This window comes from Chrysochloris asiatica, unplaced genomic scaffold (genome assembly GCF_000296735.1).
Source record: "Chrysochloris asiatica unplaced genomic scaffold, ChrAsi1.0 scaffold00140, whole genome shotgun sequence".
NCBI classification, from domain to species: domain Eukaryota; kingdom Metazoa; phylum Chordata; class Mammalia; order Afrosoricida; family Chrysochloridae; genus Chrysochloris; species Chrysochloris asiatica.
In genome coordinates, this window is record NW_006408658.1 from 712,263 (window position 1) to 721,087 (window position 8,825).

The 8,825-nt window shown below is 45.5% G+C and overlaps 1 protein-coding gene across 1 annotated transcript in view; it reads right to left on the reverse strand.

The window, feature by feature from the left end:
* Positions 1 to 6,030, reverse strand: part of PPFIBP2 (PTPRF interacting protein, binding protein 2 (liprin beta 2)) — a 193,329-nt gene extending 187,299 nt beyond the window's left edge. The window contains exon 1 of the mRNA XM_006870161.1: positions 5,681 to 6,030. The gene's annotated coding sequence lies outside the window, so the exon portion shown is untranslated. The remainder of the gene's footprint in view (positions 1 to 5,680) is intronic.
* Between the last annotated feature and the right edge of the window lie 2,795 nt (positions 6,031 to 8,825).

Consider the following 8,825-nt stretch of genomic DNA (forward strand, 5'->3'; position numbering starts at 1 on the left):
ACTCCACGGTACTTAACAACAAAAGGTTCATCCCAAACCTTAAAGTCTAAAGAGCATCATTCCTCAAGTCCAGAGTGGCTCCTCATCTCTGCCCCATCAGTCCAGAGAATCACACCACCTCCACTCTGGTCCCATCAATTCTCTAGCTCCAGGGGTTCTCCTACTTGCTGGTGTCCTTACCAACTGCTCAGCCCCAAAATAAGTCCTCGTTTCTTCTCCCTGAATAGGTCCTTCAGTGTCTACCCAGCCTCCCGACCCCTAGTGACCTTTCTCTCTGGTTATTTCTCCACACAGCACTGTCAGATGCCACTCCAATATTTCCAACCTGACAGCCATTAGAATCACTTAGGGAAACTTTGTGAAAAGATCTCAGGTCTACTTAATCCGAATGGTTTACAAAGCTCTTCAGGTGATTTGGAGGCAAAATCAGGTTTGGTAAGTATAGTTCTAAAGCCGTGCTACAGATATTGAAGTTACCACCACCCCTTGACAACTTGTTAGAAATGTAGACCCTTAGAAGTGGTACAACCACTATGGAACAAAGCTACCTACTTCTTGTTGTTATTGTTACATGCAGTTGGTCAGTTCTGACTAATAGGACTCCCTCCGCATATGGTTTCCAAGGAGTGGCTGGTGGGTTTCAACTGACAACCTTGTGGTTAGCAGTCCATTGCTTAGTCTACAGCACCACACCAGGACTCCAGAGCTACCTTATGATCCAGTAATTATATTCTTAGGGATATACTCCACCAAGAAGCTGCTGCTTCATGTAAACTTTGACTCAAGTGACCCTACAGGACAAAGTAGAACTGTTCCCCACAGGATTTCTAAGGTGTAAATCCTCACGGAAGCAGACAGCCACATCTTTCTCCTGTAGAACAGCTTGGTGGGTCTGAACTGTGATCTTTGGCTAGTAGTCAAGTGCTTGAACCAGTGTTTCACCAGGGCACCTTTGGAATACACCCTAGAACGTACAGTACTAACTTGAACAAATATATGCATTCCTGTGTTTACTAGAATCCTGATATTATGCTATAAGAGACGAACGGACTGCTAATCACATGGCCAGCAGTTCAAACCCACCAGCCACTCCTGGGAAACCCTACACAGGGTCTCTATGAGTCAGAACCAACTAGATGGCACTTAACAACAACATGTCCACTGCAGGTTTATTTATAATAGCAAAACAATACAAACAACTTAAGTACCATCAATGGATGAACAGAGAAGCAAATTGTAGTATTGTTGTTGTTGTTAAGAGTCTTCCAGTCGGTTCTGACTCAAAGTCTGTTCTAACTCATCTTTGTTGTTAAGTACCATGGAGTAGGTTCTGACTCATAATGACCCTGTATAGTGTTTCTGAAAAGTGGACGGTGAGTTTGAATCACTGACTTTAAAATTCAAACTAACCTTACGGTCCCGTGCATTATCCTACAGCACCACACTAGGACTCAGAGCAACCCTACATAGATAGAGTTTATGAGGCTTTAAAAAAAATCTTTATGGGAGCAGAAAGCCTCATCTTCTCACAGCAGAGCAACTGGCAGGCTTGTGGTTTGCAGTCTGTGTAGGGTTTCCGAACAACAACAAATCTTTATGGGTGCAGAAAGCCTCATCTTTTTCCCGAGGAGAGGACAGTGGGTCCGAATCGCTGATCTTGTGGTTAGCAGTCCAGTGCTTATCCTACAGCACCACCAGGGATCCACATATGTACAATGCAACCATGAAGAACAATGATGATTCTGGAAACACAACATGAATAGACATGAAAGGAATAATGTTACGTTAAATCAATCAAGTATACAAGGATAAACACTGTATGATCCCTCTTTTAGTAGAAGACAAGAATAGATAAATAGAGAGAAAGCAATGTCCACTGGTAGTTACCAGGGCGAAGAGGTGGAGAGGGGAAAGTACACTTTAGAATACAGAGACCTGTTACTTTGGGCGATTTGGAAGTAGTGAGCACAACACAACCTTAGTAAAGACAAGTGTTTGCGCACAAATAGAAGGATATGGTAGTGGTGGTGGTTGTGATTATGTGCCGTGGAGTCAGTTCCAACTCATAGTGACCTTGTATAGGGTTTCTGAGGCTGTAAATCTTTACGGGAGCAGAAAGCCTCTTTTTTCTCCTGCAGAGCAGCTGGTAGTTTTGAACTGCTGACCTTGCGGTTCGAAGCCTAATTCATAACCACTGCGCTACCAGAGCTCAGTTCAGACTTACCAGCTGTTCTTCCAAAACCCTACGCAGGGTTGCTATGAGTCGGAACTGCTTGGAAGCACTTAACAACAACAATGTATAGGTGTATCTGTATGCATATGTATATACCTGTTTATGTGTACTGCATGCAAATAGAAAATAAAGCACAGAGGGGGTACTTCCCAGCTATAACCAAAAATCTAATGGGATTGGTTTACTAGGTGTGAGGATTTAGGATTATAGTCTTGTGGGGCAAGTTGGTCAGTTAACATAAAATAGCCCATAAAGATACTGTTTTACATCCTAGTTTGGTGAGTAGCATCTCAGGTCTTAAAAACTTGCGAGCAGCCATCTAAGATACAGCTATTGGTCTCTACTAGACCAAAGCAAAAAGAAAGTAAGAAGCCAAAGACTGAAAGAAGAATCTACACAAACAATAGTATCACTAACCTTGAGATCAGCACTAGATCATTCTCTATACCACTACTGATCATTCCAGCCAGGGACTCAAACAATAGAAGGTCCCAGGTAAGAGAAAAAATGCAGAACAAAACACAAATTCATTTTAAAAGGCCCAACTTACTGACCAGATGGTAGAGACCAGATGGACTCCTGAGATTACTGAGCTGCGATACCCTTTAAACTTGAAACTCAAACCACTGCCAGAGGTCACCTTTCACCAAATGACAAATTGGCCCATTAAAAAAATATTATCACCCATGAATACTGTGCTCCTCTAAACAATCATGTAAATGAAACATCAGGTAAACATTTACTCTAAGCCAAAAAGTGAGAAGGTAAGTGGGGAGGGGAAACAGAGAAGCTAGACTAATGGAAACAGAACCACCAGAATTGAAATAAGGAGAATGCTGACATGCTGTAAAAGTTGTAACTTCTGTCACTGAACAATATGTTATGTTGTTGCTGCTGCTGCTGTCAGGTGCCAATGAATCAGTTCTGATGTGTAGCAACCCTATATAGGGTTTCCAAGGTTTTAAACCTTTATGGGAGCAGAAAGCCTGATGGTTCTCCCACAGAGCAGCTGGTGGATGTGAAGTGCTGAACTTGTGGTTAAGTGAGAACCTAATTTACTCTGTAAACTTTCACCAAAAACACAATACAATATATATTTAATGAAGAAAATGCAGACTCTCAGGTTTAACCCAGGACCTACTGAACTGGAATCTGCAATTTAACAAGATCCTGAGGTGACTGTCATGTTAAAGTTTGGGAAGCACAGCCCTAAAGTGTTGTTTGACTAGTCATTTCATAACTATTGACCACTTTTGCTACATACAGTAAAACCTGCACAAACCAGAACAGTAAGAGAAAACCTGCCAGAGAAGAAAAACTACAGTACTTTCCACTAATTGTTATTGTTAAGTACTGTCCTGTCAGTCGGTTCTGACCCATAGCGACCCTGTATAGGGGTTTCCAAGGAGCAGCTTATAATAGAGTGATAGAAATGTGGTATAACTGTATCCTTTCATAGGCAGACAACTTGAAAGACCGGGAAAAACAAAGCAGTCTCATCTCTTGAAGGTTTCCCAGTAGTGGGAGGGTCACTGAGCCAAGATCCCTGACTTGGAGAGACGCTCACAAAACCATTCATCAACTCCCTGCTTAAAACTCATCATTGCCTCCCATGCTTTCAGAAAGTTCATACTTTCCAGATCCACTGGGACCAAGTTTCATCCTTGTCACCAGCTTTACGCATATTGTGTACCACATGAGCCAAGCTGAACCACTCACCACTCACCACTTCCGTCCTCTAGCCCAAAACGACTTGGCCTTCACTGCCCAGCTCGTACTCTTAGCCATTTCCGCCAGGAGACATCCAGGAGAAATCCTTAGATGTCCATCTACATGTCACCTCCTTCTCCTTGAAACTGTCCCAGCTTTTCCCTGCAGTGATGAACGACAGGAATTCCCATGAACACTTTATTCCTCCTACCTTCTTGTCATTTATCTCATTCCCCTTGGTGTTAAAGTCATACTCCACATATAAAAGAGACCACAGTGTCCAGTGTGTCTCTCCCCAGTGGCAAAAAGCTAATAACTGGCCCATCATCAAAGTTCAAAACAATACTGAAATGGTTTTCAATGAAATCATGAATAATTGCACTAAGTGAAAAACTCACCAATCTTCTGCATTCTCCCCACCTCAAACTTGTTCAAATACACATTTAAGCAAAACGAAAATGGACCGCCTCTCTTTAACCAAAGAGAAATAATTTCAAAATCATATCATATTGTGTGGTTTTCAATATACCAATAATAGTCAGCCACTTTTTTGTAATTGCGCATATAATTTCACAAAATAAAAGTTTGAAACACTTTAGATTTGTGTATAATTACAGAATGGTTTTTGTTGTTGTTGTTAAGTGCTGTGGAGTCTGTTCCTATTCGTTGTTGTTGTTAAGTGCCGTCGAGTTGGTTCCGACCCATAGGGAACCTGTATAGGGTTTCCATGGAGTAGTTGGTGAGCTTGAACCACCAACCCTGCAGTTCAAATGGCTTTGCCGTCTGGCGCATTAACCGACAGCGCCACACCAGCCGACTCATAGCAACCCAGTATAAGGTTCCCAAGGAGTGGCTAATAGGTTTGAACCATCATCCTTTCGGTTGGCAGTCCAGTGATTATCCTGGGATTATCCACACCAGAAATGGGAGCGGAAAGAAGCAGATAAAAGTGAAAGATAGGTCTGGGGGCGCGGAGGGGGGGTATGGAAGGGGAGAGGGACCTATACCAAATACCCACCGGCTTTAAAGGTAAAAATACAACACTCGGAAGATTTTAAAGAGGATTAAACGTTGCTAGAATTCCTGTTCCAACCAAACTTTGGAAGTTCTGGTGTTTCAATACATAATCTTCTTATTTTCATTTGAGAAAAAGCTTCAGGTTTGTAGTCAGGATCTCATTGACTAGGAGCGGGGGAGGGGTTGGATGGGGGACAAAGGGGAGATGGGGGGCAGGGAGGAGTGCTTGTTTTCAAATAGTACTAGGCCCATCATTAAGTCAACTGGGGCACAGCAGATTGAGTTTTTGAAAAGTATGTTGTATTTTTGTAATTTTGCAACTACAGCACAGAATTGGTCTCAGCTGCGGTTCGCCTGGGCAATTAAGGCCATATAGTTCTGGGCCACCTTGACAAACCCACACAGAACTCGGCGGGGACAACCACCCTCCGCCTCTCTAGGACCAACCTGGCACCTGTAGGGCGCTGACTGTGCGCGGGTGGCGATTCCGAGCACATCCCCAGGATTTACGCTCTCCTCCCAGTCTTCTTGTCAGAGGAGGGGGAGGTGGAAGAGTCCGCGACCTCGCGCCTAGGACACGCTGCAGGGCCCAACTAACACTGGCCCCCACGCCCCGAGGGGTTCCCGGCCCAGGGAGCACTTCGTTTCTCAGGCAATGCCTTTGCGGGGTTTCCTGTCAATGGCTCGGCGGCCCCGGGGATATGGGGGAAGACCACTGACCTGGGTACCGGGTCGCTGCTTCTGTCCAGGCGACTCAGGTGTGCGGGCCGCTCCCGTGTCCCTCCCACCTCGGAACACGAGCGCTGAGCTGCGAGCTTCAGGCCACTGACCGACCGACCAACTAACTGACCGACCAACCAGCGGTCCGAGCGGCAGCGGCTGGTCCGGAGCCCACGTGACCGGGGCGGGGACCTGCGGGAGGCTCGTCCCGGAGCGTCAACTCCTCCACCCCAGGGACATTCCCTTGGGACCGCCCCTCAGCCATCCTTACCCCCTTAGGCCCGGAGACCGCCAGCAAGGACCCGCCAGCCCGGCGATCCTGCCTGAGGGACCAGCCTCGGCAACCCCGCCCCCTTGAACTTTACCCTGCCCCCTGGGCCGCGCTCCAAGTCCCAGTCCCAGTCCCAAGCCCCGCCTACCAGTAGACCACGCCCCTTATCTGGAGCCCCACCCCCTCGTTGACGACCTGCTTCCGCACTCTTCTGGCCCTCTTGGAAAGTTTTCAGTGCACAAGTTTCTAGACCTCTGGGCTTCCCTAGCCCCGCGCCCTAGCTGCAGGGGATGAATGTGAGGAACCAAAAAGGGAACTTGTGTCAAGAATTGCTCTTACAGAGAAAGCAGACAAAAACCTGGATTAGAGACACACCCAGCTGGAGTAGGGTCACACCCAAAGCAGAAACCCATCAGGCTTCCTGATTTCCCAGCCCCCTATGATTCCTAGAAACTGAGCATGGCCTGGGGCAGCCTCTTGCCTTCCTTCTGAGCCTCCCAATTTCGATGGCTCCCAGGCACTCTAAACTCTGCTGCCCTGGAACCCCGCGATGTGGGGTGGAGGTTCCCTCTAGTGGTTGGTGCCAACCAGAGTCATTGATGTACTAAGGGCTGAACAGCTGAAAACTTGGAGCGCTTCGCTGTTCCCTAGCACTGAGGTGGGTTTTCATGTGGACAGAAGAAAGCTTTGGTGAAGTCTGACAACAGGAGAGGATTCTGGAAATAAGACAGAACAACTGGGCCTTGAAGATCTAGTCCCAACATCTATCCTTGAGTGTGTGGCCAGAATTCCCTTTGTACTGTAAGGTTTTTCCTGGCTTGGGCCTCCAGAGTTTAACTCCTCAGTGCAGCTGATTAAAATCCCTGTGGGCCACAGATGTCAACGGCCCCAGGGACTCTGGCAGTTTCCAACACTAGCAGGAGTCACCACAGTCCTGGCCTCAGTTTTTATCTGCAGTCTCTATGAGACTGCAATTGTCAGTGAATTCCAAAGGATGCATCCTTTTTCCAACCAGATAGATCCTTGTGGTCTGACATTATCAGTGTGCACAGAAGACTTTTACACTGGAGCAGAACTTAAGCCACCCTGGAAATAGGGGACATGTGGTCACTGCAGGAAAGTTGGCCAGCAGCAGACATCTAGCAAAGCCAGCAGAGGAAGGCTGGGGCCCACAAGCGTTGTGTTACAACAGGACACCCTTCAGTTCTCTTTCACTTCCTTAAAATAGCAGCAGAGAAGCTTTTGTGGACCAAAGCTGTTACAGTTCACATGAGTTCATGAGTGTTTCAAACCCCCACGTTAGTGCCCCCCAGTGGGCTCACTTCCCTGACTCCAGAAAACCCTACACTGTTCTTAGAACTGTTGTGTTTGTTAAGTGCAGTAAAGTCGGTTCTGACTCATAGTGACCTTGTACAAGTTTCCGAGGCTGTAAAGCTTTACGGGAGCAGAAAGCCTCATCTTTCTCTCCCGAAGCAGCTGGTAGTTTCCAACTGCTGACCTTGCGGTTCGCAACCCAATTCGTAACCACTACGCTACCAGAGCTCTTAGAACTGTAGCAATTACTTTTATTTGGGGGGATGATCAATTTTATTGGTCACACCTGATCAAATTATACATGATGAATTTGAATTGGTAAATTGGGACTAGATAATAAAAAGAATTTTAGAAAAATAGGGTGTTGATTCAAAGACTCATAAAGTGATCACTGATACTATCTTCATGTTGTTGTTGTTGCTAAGTACCGTGGAGTCGGTTCTGACTCATAGCGACCCTGCACAGGGTTTCCGAGGCTGTAAATCTTTACAAGAGCAGAAAGCCTCATCTTTCTCCTGCGGAACCGCTGGTAGTTTCGAACTGCTGACCTTGAGGTTGGCAGCCTGATTCATAACTACTACACTACCAGAGCTCCTTATCGTCATAAAAAAAACTTCATAAAAATAAAACATCTTCATATTAGAGAGGCACAATTACTTTTTAAATTTACAAAAATATAATGGCATAAAGCACTGCATTTCAAGCTTGTATGTACTTTGGAACCAGGAGAAGGGTAAAACAATACTAACATCGGTGTCCCACCACCTCCAGCGGTCCGAATTCAGTGGTCTGGGACATGGCTTGAGCATGGGGATTTTTTTAAATCTCCTTAAGTGATTCTTACTTGCCACAAAAATTAAAAACTACTGGTGTAGGGCACAGGAACTTCCATCCTCACTTAAGTCCAGTAGGAGAACCCAGAGCTAAAACATTCACCTCTAAGAAGCTCAAGTCGGTTTTAAAGTCTCGCATGCTATTCCTTGCCTGCCTGGACTATCAAGAAACAAAGTGGCACAGTAAGTAACCTAAGACTCTATCTTAACCCAGACCAGTGGTTATAGCTACAGAAATTGAAGGCACCAGGGTCCGTTATGGGCAGGTACTGCAGATCTCTCAAATTAAAGCACATTCCAGTCTATCCATGCCTCTGGCCCTACAATGTACACAAGCCTTACTCCTGCTGATAATGTCATTTGTCCTAATCTATGAGGCACACAGCATTCCTAATTCTGTGAAATAAGTAATGTCTCTGCACTCATGGAGTGGATAATAGCAACATATTCATTTATATGTTTCATTCCACCAAAGGATTTGGGTTCTCTGTATCACTTTACTAAGGAACCCTAATGACTCAGTGATTAAGTATTCAGCTACTAACCCAGTGGTCTGTAGTTCAAACCCATTAGCTGTTCTGCAGGAGAAAGCTCTTTTGTAAAGAAATCTTGTGGAGCAGTGTGACTTTGTCCTACAGAGTCGCTTGCATCGGAATCAACTTGAAAGCAGTGGGGTTGGGTTTAGATATCACTTTATTAGAATTGTGGGTAATTATGCTATATTCAT